At 41.9% G+C, this 10353-nt stretch overlaps 1 protein-coding gene across 2 annotated transcripts in view; it reads left to right on the top strand.

Moving 5' to 3' along the window:
• The first annotated feature begins 245 nt into the window (after positions 1-245).
• The window catches only part of CDH5 (cadherin 5), a 30965-nt gene continuing 20857 nt past the window's right edge, over positions 246-10353 (top strand). The window contains exon 1 of one of the 2 annotated variants that reach the window (XM_033157158.1): positions 246-460. The gene's annotated coding sequence lies outside the window, so the exon portion shown is untranslated. Of the gene's footprint in view, positions 461-8416; positions 8441-10353 lie in introns of those variants that run through there. The other variant, XM_033157159.1, reaches the window with a different exon arrangement.

Here is a 10353-nt window from a genome sequence, read left to right as displayed (position 1 = left end):
AATTGAGGAAAATGCAGGCCTCTCTTTCAGGGGTCTAATAAAAGTCGGGTGTTACCATTCTTACATTGTACTGATGTTAGATAATGGCAACAATCCTGAAGTCTCTCCCCCACTCCCACCCCTCTCCTATGGCCTGTCCCCTGTGCTGCCTCTTTTGCGACTAGCTGGCTGAAGGTAAGTTGAACCAGTAATGAGTCAAAAAAGTTTTTATCTGGTTTCCTCCACTCCCTTCTCTCCCTGGCATTAGTAAGGCTTGGAACAATAACAGGATGCAGGATGGGAAAAAGGCGGACACCCAGCTGGGAAACCTTGGAGACTGTAAAGCTGAACACTCCCTGTATTGCTTAATGCAGTGAAATAACGGATTTCACTTAGTTCTTTATATTCACTCTACTTTATCCAATTGAGGCTTGGAGGCTGATTACGGATTCTCCCTGATTTGGAATAAAGCCCAACCCAGGTAAGAAACATGGTCTTTGGGGAGTGGGGAAAGAGAGAGTTGTTCTTGGGATTTTTAAATCTGCTACTTAAAAGCAGCTTTGTCAAAGTTTGGTGGACCGAGGTTCCCTTTAAAACATTGGTGGTGGAACTTTGGCCCTCCAGATGTTGCTGAACTACAACTCTCATCAGACCCAACAGGCATGGCCAACAGCAAGGGATGGTGAGAACTTTCGTTCAGCAACATCCAGAGGATCAAAGGTTCCCCACACCTGCTTTAAAGTGTCCAATGGTCCAGGATGTACTTTTACAACAAGCTAGCTTTCTTGATCCTGCCATTGTACACAAACTGTGTTGCTGGGGAGGATTACCTGGAATTGCCTTAACAATCCCAGATGGCAAAATGAAGGATTTGTGTTTTTGAGAAAGGATGTTCAGGTCAGGTCACCAAGAACCCAAGCCACTGCCAATAAAAGTTTAACAAGGAAATTGAGGAGTGGGGGAGAGAAAGATATTAAGTTATCCAATGTGTACCTGGAGAGCCTTAATGCAAACCTTTCTGTTTGAGAGCCAGGAAAGCTTTCCCCAAAGAATGCCAACGAACCATAGTTTGCTAAGCGTGCTGGGAATTGTTTTGTGAGGGGAATAGCTGTCTCCTAACAAACCTCAGCAGCCAGGGAACTGCAGGTGGTATAAACATGCTTCAAATGTATGCTGTGGTTGTGACCTTAGAACTAATATATGCTTTAAATTTTGTCATGTGGATTGGCACCATGTAGCTGATTTATGTTAAATGAAATAGCCTGAGTTAGACTGGGCCCATAATGTAAAGAATGAGGGATGGTGAGTAGACTGGGACCACAGCAGCAACAAAGACTTAAAGCCACCCTTCCCTCATATCATGGTCCTGATCCAGCTCAGGGGAAACAATACCAGCTATTTATTTAACAAAAATCATCCACACAGCACCAAACCATGTGTTGTATTCAACTAAGGTTTACTCAAAGTAAGCCTATTGTAATTGATGGGCCAAACCTAGTCATGTCTGTTCATTTCACTGGATCTGCTATGAGTAAAGCATATTTTTGTACCACCCTATGTAAAAAACATAATGTATACGTTGACACTTGTCTACTGTAAAAGTGTCAGATTTTCTTTCTAACAAATACTCTGCTGATATGTGAAAACACGGGCTGTAGCTTATTGCTGAACATATGTGGATGAATCAGAAATAAGACGTACAGAGTCAGATACATATGTGTATATATTGGCTGTTCTATCAAAAATTGATTAAAAGGCCTTGAAAGCTTGCTTTGATATCTGACTGGTTTGGGGCAATAAACTGAGGCACAAGCCAGACAAGATGGAATTGCTCTTAATAGATGTTTCATCTGCCCAAGTGAGTGCTGTTCAGCCTCTTCTCCCTAAAGCAGGGGTGTTGAACTGAGTCTGGCTAGTAAACCAGACCTTGACCTCTCGCAAGCCTTGTTGGCCACTTTGAAAGGAGGGCAGGGTTGTCAAACTTGTCAATCACTTGACATCACCTCGATGCCAGGTGAAACTTTTAAAACTTGTTTTCATTTGAAATCACGTCAAAAGGGCAATGTCTCAGGGGGTTTCAGGTTCTGCCAAGCAGCTGATGCGTGACACCTGCAAACCCTGCTTTAATCCATCAGGGAGTCATGTCTTTACCTGCCTCATATCTGACATAATATATGATGTCAGGATAGGTAGGCATGGCTTGGGGGAAACGGTCTTTAGAAGGCTTACTTAGACTTGCAGGACAGAGGTGCCCAGCCACCACGCTTAAGGTTGAGAAAGGATAGGGAAGAGATTTGGTTCAGACTTCCTGAAATATGAGAATGGAAAATACAGCTAGTCTTCAACATCTGTTGTTCTCCAGAATTTTGCAATGTAGTTTTCCTATCCCCAGAAAATATGTACAAAGATGCATATAATAGAAGAAAGTGTGCATGGAACACATACTGTATATATGTTATAATAATATACAAAAATGCATTGTATTTGGGGAAATTGCATGTAAATGTGAATATTAGACAAAACAGCCTACAAAATACAGGTGTGTGTGTGTTAGGATGTTAGTATAATGCCTTATAGAGCTGTTGTAATGATGACTGAGAAAATGCATAAAAATACTTGGAGCACTGCAAAGAGCTGTGCAGTCTTTTATCTATTGTTATATACATATATTTTAAAAAATGATATATGTTTGGAGAAGAGTATTCTGATTTGTTTTTAGTTCTCAGATGAGCAATTCACTTTGTCAAGTTTTGGGAAATGAGAATACACATCAGCCCAGAATAACCGGTTAGTTTCACGTATGCAAAGTCCCAAGTTGTTTTAGGCTTCAAACATTCATGTGAGCAAAAACTGTACAAATTCAAGTATGAAGCTTAATTTGTGTAGGAGCAGGAAAATGCATGTATACATTGAATAGGGTTGCCAGCTGTTCAGACCCCAAGATGCAAAGGGGCAAAGAGCTTGTGAGCAAAGAGGTGGAACCTGGGAGATCAAGGGGGCACCTTGTGGAATGGGGCAAAGTGGGGGCAAATGACTGCATGTGGAGGGTCAAGGCAAGATCTTCACCATGCCTGGTGTCATGAGGGTGGAGCCTGATGGGGTTGGAGGAAGAGGGAAAAGCAAATGGCAAACATTCTCAAACTTAGCAGAAAATAGCAATCTTGACTCTGAACCTTCACCCTGAGATTTTACTCCATTCCCTGGAGAGCTCGAAGGTCAGACTACACACTCTGGTCCCTTCCAGATGACCTGTTTATTGAACCTCCATCCTGATTTGTTTGCAGAGAGATCATTGGCTACTTAATGAGCATTTGCTCTCATTTGTTTACCATTTGTTCACCATAGTGTCAGAGCAAGGGTTATCCTACACTTTCTGAGGCATTTTCCTATAGCTTTCCTTATGACAAAAAGTTCATGGGGGAGGGGGTTTGTGGGGGTTGTTTCACAAGAGCTGCCAACCAGTTTTAATTGCACAACTTGAATTAGCTGGTACGTTATCAAAAGGAACCCCAAAAGAGTGATAGCATGGAAATGCCTTGGTGTGTCAAGAAATCGAGGAGACCTGAATTCAAATCCTCATGCAGCCATGAAGCTCCTGGGTGACCCTGAACTGGTCATCCTATCTCTCTCTCAGCCAGATTTGTCCTGACGATAAAGCGTGGAAGACCTTGTACACCACCTTGAGCTCTTTGAAGGAAAGTTGGGGTTCCATAAATAAAATAACAGAAGAGATCAAAAGGTAAACTTTCACTTAAACAGTTAACAGTTTGCAAAGAGCTTTGCCAAGCTGAATAGACTTGCCTCATATCCTGCTTTTGTTGAAGCAAAATGGAGTAATTGAAAACAGGATATATGTAAAGGGATTTGTATAGTCTTTTTAACCTTTGGAGGCATTTTTGATGGATTGCCTTTGCCAAGTTGAATTGTATGAACATCAGATACCATTTAAAGAGAAATCCCTCTCTTTCTTCTCTTCTCAAGAAGACAGAAATCACATGGCTTCCTAGCACAGTGGTAATTGGCAATTGAGTGCCCTTCTTCAACAACAGAGGGAGGAGATGTTATTTGGGTGTTTGTTTGCATTTTTTAATTTATGTTAGATGGGGGAAAGCAGACGCAGGTTGGATTTCTTGCAGCACAACAAACTTGGCTGCAAAGTGCAGGAAAATCTACAAACATACCCCTTCCTTTTAAGGTGCCCACAGGTCCTACTTCAGTTGTCTGTTTGAAAGCGTCACCTGTCTGAACTGCTCAAAGTCCAGTTCAACTCCAGTTTAAAGAAGGGAGAGTAAGTTGCTAAGTTGCTCACCAAAAATTAGCACCTGGACAGCAAACAGGGGGTCACCTGACCACAATCTTCTACACTGTGGCAAGAGGTATTCATAAATGACTTGATGGGTCGGGCAGAGCTGCTATGGCAGCTTCCCAGCATGTGGGTGGCTGCTGCCTCCCAGGAGAAGGAGGGGTGAGGTGATGGGGAGCTGGGCGTGGTGCAAGCACACCAGCAGGAGTGCCAGATTGCATTTTACACCATGCTGACCTCTTCACCCACTCAGTAAGCAACAGCAACCCACCTGCTGGGAAGCTAGCATAGTGACTCTGCCTCATCTAGTGAGCAGCTTCTGGAGGCACTGTTTTGAATTATAGTGATTATTTTTTTCCATTTCTAACTCTCCGTATGCATTGGCATATGCCAATTGTATGTAGATCTGCATACTGTTTTGTCCTCTTTTTTTGATGGTGCATAAGTAGCCATCCTTGAGTGATAGCGGTGGGGGGTAGGTTCTTACAATGCAATTGATTTGGCTGGATGTACCTGAATAATGGGTGTGAATCACACACACACATATTCCTTTTCCAGCCAGGCATAGTCTGAAAGAACATGAAATAGCTGAACCTAAGCAAGTTTGAATTTGGTTAGTACCTGGATGTACAACTGCTTGTTATGTGCCCTGAGTTTGCTGCCTTGAGTTCCCTAATGAACAAACTGCACAAACCATTGCAACCAAAACAGATAACCATAGTCAGATTTTGGGACAAGCATTCATGCTTTAGTAACCCCCCCAAAATGGACTTCTTTAATTCACTCTACATGAAGCAGCCCTCTATAAGCATCCCAGAAACTTCACGTGGAATAAAATGCCACATCAGACTTCTCACTGAGTGGAGTATTTCACTCCAGTATTATTCAACCTGTCTTTGCTACATAAGAACATAATGCATAAGAAAAGGGAGCATGTGGTCCTCCAGAAGTTGTTGGCCTGTGATCAAGGATTATGGGGATTGTAATCTAGCAGTCTCCAGGGGGCCACAGGTTCCCCACCCCGGAAAGGAGAACAGTCCTGCTGGATCAGACCAAGGTCTATCTAGTCCAGCATTCTGTTCTCACAGTAGTCAACCAGATGCATACAGGAAGATAACTTCTGACAAGGAGTAGCAACCCCATCAAAGAAAAAAGGAGGGAGTATGCAGCATTCCCCCCCCCTTGTTTTCTGACTTCCTCTATGCTTATCTGTACACAAACAGAGAAATGAGAAAGCCTCCTTATCATTTGCTGGCGCAAGGAAATTCAACCAGTTACCCTGGTGCTCCAGGAGAGATCATCAGTGCTCCTAAGAAACTATCTTATATGGAGTTCAAGCATCTTGCTCCGTATTGACTACAGGTGGTGCTCTCAAGGGAGCACCCCCAACCCTCCCTAGAGATGCTAGGGATTGAATTTGGGGCCTTCTGCACCCAAAGCAAATGCTATACCACTGACAATGAGCTCTTCCCACTTTTTTCTTGTGGGGGGGGGATCCTAGAGCTATGATCTCCTGCAATCTGACCTGTCCTCCTCATACACCACTGCCTGCTAGATTAGACCAGAGGCCTATGTAGTCCAGCATTCTGCTCTCATAACCACCAACGGGAAACTGGCAAGCAGGACATAAGAACATAAGGAGAGCGCTGCTGGATGAATCTGCCAGTTTTGGTTCTCTTAGTTTAATATTCACATGAAAATTTGCCAGCATTTTAGTGCATGCTGGTATGTAGATTTAACTAATATGCATGTTTTTGCTAGCAGTTTCCCCTAATTTCATGCATTTTGCCCTAATATGTTCATCTTTGTACACGTCATTTGGCTCAAGAAGCACATCATAAAATTCAGAGAAGGGCAAATTTTGAAGGATCCCTGCATTTCAGTTCACATATTGTTTTGAGAAATGTGGATTTAGTAGCTTCTCACTAAAATTAGAACAAACCTCAATTCCCTGCCTGATCCCTACCCAAGCTACATTAATCCATTGTCTTTGTCTTGCCAGGGATTGAATAGAGTGACCTTTAGGTCTCCCATAGTATCCATCGAAATCACTGGAGTGTCCATTCTTCTGACATCTGCAGGAAGCCAGCCATCTGGCCATCCTCTGCCCATTCCTCACTTCCCAGCCAGCTCATGGAAACCTTCTTATAGCACAGGGCTGGAACTGAACACGTCCACAGAGTCAGGGTCACAGTTTCTCGTTCTTCAAATTTTCAACACAATTCTACAGCAATTTGAGAGTTATTGTTCTTTTTTAATCCTCATGAAAAATCGCCGGTAGTTTGGTGTGTATTTCTCCTAATAAACACATTTTTGTATGCAATTTCCCTAGTGTACTCATCTTGCAAGCAAATTCCCCTGATGTAATGCATTTTTTAATGTTATCTTGATGGATGTATTCATTTTTATGCATGCTTCCACCAATATTTCATAAACATTGGTTGGTTGGACAAGTGTATCACAAAATTCAGGTAAATGCAAATTTTGAAGGATGACTAGATTTCAGTCCTTTTATTGTTTCAGAAAGTGTGGATAGGATAAATTCACCTTTAAATGTGAACTGAACCCAATTTCTTCCCCATCCCTATTCCTGAAGAACCTTCATGAATGGTGAGATGTGGTCGTTACAGACAAACCATTTCTTTTCAAAAGATTGATTTTGTAGAACTATTTTACAAAGCCACTCCAGCTGTGAACTATCTTCCTGGCACTCAGCACACTTTTTGCTGTGCTCAGAGCTCTTGGGTGCCAAAAAGAACTCAAAGTGGGTGGAGATGCAAAACAATGTGATCTCATGAGCAGTCAGAGGCTTGCAAACTGTTGGCTGTTGCCCTCTGTCACCTCTGTGCCAAACTGTAAATGTTGTATCTTTTTCTAGCTCGCTCCCAACAACATCATCCAAGAAATCCTAATAAGCACAGGTTCTATTAAGGATCTGAATGTGAAAAGTGTTTCCTTCTGAAATATGTAAAACTAAAAGCAACTGTGTGTTCATACAAGTAATTAAAGCTATGAGGCCACTCATAGCTAGTTTACAACATGGTATGGGCATTTCCTTTACTACTGTAGGTCATATTTATGTACTCATGAAGCAACATGGTACAGCAGGGCCACACATTTAGATCTATCCCTGAGATCATGCAACCCTTCCCAGCTTCAAACACAAGGGTAGGTTTGGGTGAATCTGGACCTCAAAAACACATTGAAAGTTTAACAGTAAAAATTCTTTCCCCTGTTCTATCTGTTAGCAAAGTCACTTAATTAACACAGACAGAGTCCATAGAGAAAATACCTAATATCATTTTACTGAGCAAAACTGAACAAAAACAGAGTATAATTTGAGGAGGAAGGAACAGAGAGGTTTTGTCTTTCTTCAGGCCTTGCAGAGAAATTTGATTCAGTTCACATTATAAGCAGAATTTATCACATTTGCACTTTCCTAAATACCATGAGAAGTTAAACAGAGCCTTCCATTGAAATTTGCACTTATTCAAACTTTGTAATGCAATTCTCCAACCAAACAATGTTTACAAAAATGCATATATTAGGTAAACGTAGGCATAAAAATGAGTATGTTGATGAAAATGACTTACATTACATTTGGAGAACTTGCTTGCAAAATGTGTACATTATTCAAAACTGCATACAAAATGTATTTATTAGGAATTTTTGCACTAAAATGCTGAATAATTTTATGAGGATATTTTAAAAGAAAATGTGTAAATTGCTGCAGAAATGCAGAGAACGAAATTTATGATTGGAAATGAGAAACCAGGAGAATCAAAACTGCCAATTCCTTCCATCTTAATTCCTTAGGTTCGTGGTTCATTGTAAACATAAGAACCCTGTTTAATTAGGCCAAAGGCTCATCTAGCTCAGCATCCTCTTCTCATAGTGGACAACCAGAACTTTGATCAAGACAGTGTTCCATTTTCAAATCGTAAGCTCTGTTTTATTTGGGGAGCAGGGGAAGAAAGCTAACCAAAAGGAAACTAAGATGCCTTGAACTTTTTTGACATGTTGTGATAATTGCAAAACTGCTTAGTGCAGCATTTTATGGAATGAACTAAGATGACCATTTCTGCTGTTGCTTCAAAGTCGAAAGGCACTAATAGTCATCTGGTGGGTGTAATTCTCTAGCAGAAGCAACAGGATAAGGTATCGCCATTTCTCATTTTTAATGCCCTTATTTCCTATTTTGCCTGGTTTAAAATAGACCTTGCATGAATGTTGTATGCACTCCTAAAGTGCCTATATCAGGAATGACCCTTTTTGGTCAAAGGTAGAAGAAATTACCTCTAGTAATTTTTAAATAACTAGAGGTTCCTTTAATGCATACAGAGAGCCAGATGATGTTTTCTTCGTAACTTTTGATGGTCCATAATTATGAGCTAATCAGATATGCCTGATGTGGAAATATTTGAGAGAAATAATGTGGCAGTAATAAAAACTCAGTAAAGAGACTGAAATCAAAATAGTCACTGTTGTAACACTGGAAGGCATGATACAGAATCTTCTTTCCAGGGTTGCCTCTAGACTTTCATTATTTTGCAGTGGAGCTTAGTTTTGAGCACTTAAAGTAGAGCGTTCAGTCATCCTGGGGCAACAGTTCCACTTTTTAAAAAGGACTTTTGCAGTTAGGAAAGTGACAGAAATGTGCTGAACAGTGGGTGGTGAACAATTGATTGTGCTACAGCCTGTATAATGAATGTAGAGAGAGGTTGATTCTCCCTCTAATAAGAATTCTTCATGGAAGATCTCCTGAAGATCTCCTGTTTTGCTTAAGTGATGTTTCCTCTATATCACTGAGTAGTTGCAATAAATAAATAAATTCTGACTTTAGTGAGGATCAGGAAAATTTTCTGCTGGCTGCTTGAGAGAGAGGAAGAGGGGGAAATGAAGATTGCATATGCATCTGCTTTTAATTGTTTTAACTAGTCATATGTTTCATTTGTGCATCTAATTTTATTGATCTGTGACTGCTGTAAACAATTCATTCAGTTAATGAGAAGGCTGTAAGCAGCATGCAAGCCAATCAGGATGACTGCTCACTGTCATATAACGTTGCAGCAAACAAATCACAATGAGTGCTCAATAAAGACCAGGTATAGTACAACTTCTGTGTAAGCCTTGGGCAAGCAAATCAGGATGAATGCTTGATTAACAGGTTGCCTGGTGAAACTCTGATAAAGGCTGGATATGTCACTCTCTGTGGTAAAGGACCACAGATTAAGGGCTTCTCAATAGCTGTGGTCCACTTTTCTACTTGAGATGCGGCTTGGAATTCTCACAATCAACCAAGGTGGAATGCTTGTGGAGAGATGCAAGTGTCTGTGTATATTGTTCGGTTTCCTTGGAATGAGGGACACCAAAGACTGTGGTGTCTTTAGGATATATGGTTTATTTGCACATATTTACAGCCTGAGCCTACGATGAAGGGGCTCACAGCATTAACACCCCAAGAAGGTCTTGCTTCTCCCATAGCCGCAGCCTTGATCCCAGGAGAAATCAGGCATGGCTCTGTCTCTCAGCTGCCCAGCCTGCTTCTAGCCTCTAGCTTGCACACACCTCAGCTGGGACTTTTGTCTTTCTAACTACAAGCCAGCTCGGGGAGGGAGGTACCCATTTCCCTTGTGTCACAGAAACACTTCCTTTGCTATCTTAATGGCCCATACTTAGACCATTACCAAACCAGGAAGCTGGCCTGCCTATTTCAGCAATTGAATCCTTGTTGGATCCAGGAATTAGAAAGGACTCGGGCATATAGCTTAACCACTCCCCACACCATAGCTGTCAACCTTTTCCTTTTTTGCGGGAAATTCCCTTATTATAGCATTGGGAAACAGCAAGGAGGGTTGACAGCTATGTATATAGCAGTGGGGAACAGCCTGGACCAGTGCTAGGGCTTCTGGCGCCCTAGGTAAGACCAATCTTCTGGCGCCCCACCCCCCACCCCCCTGCCAAAGCCTGCTTTAGCGGGAGGTGGGGGGTGGAGAGGCAAGCAGCGGTTTCTCCGCTTTAGCGGAGAAGTCGCTGCTTGACCGTCCCGCCCCCCCCCCCCCGCCAAAGCC

The sequence above is a fragment of the Lacerta agilis genome, chromosome 8, assembly GCF_009819535.1.
Source record: "Lacerta agilis isolate rLacAgi1 chromosome 8, rLacAgi1.pri, whole genome shotgun sequence".
Taxonomy (NCBI): domain Eukaryota; kingdom Metazoa; phylum Chordata; class Lepidosauria; order Squamata; family Lacertidae; genus Lacerta; species Lacerta agilis.
Note: the sequence above shows the minus strand (reverse complement) of the source record. Positions and strands in the feature narration are given on the sequence as shown.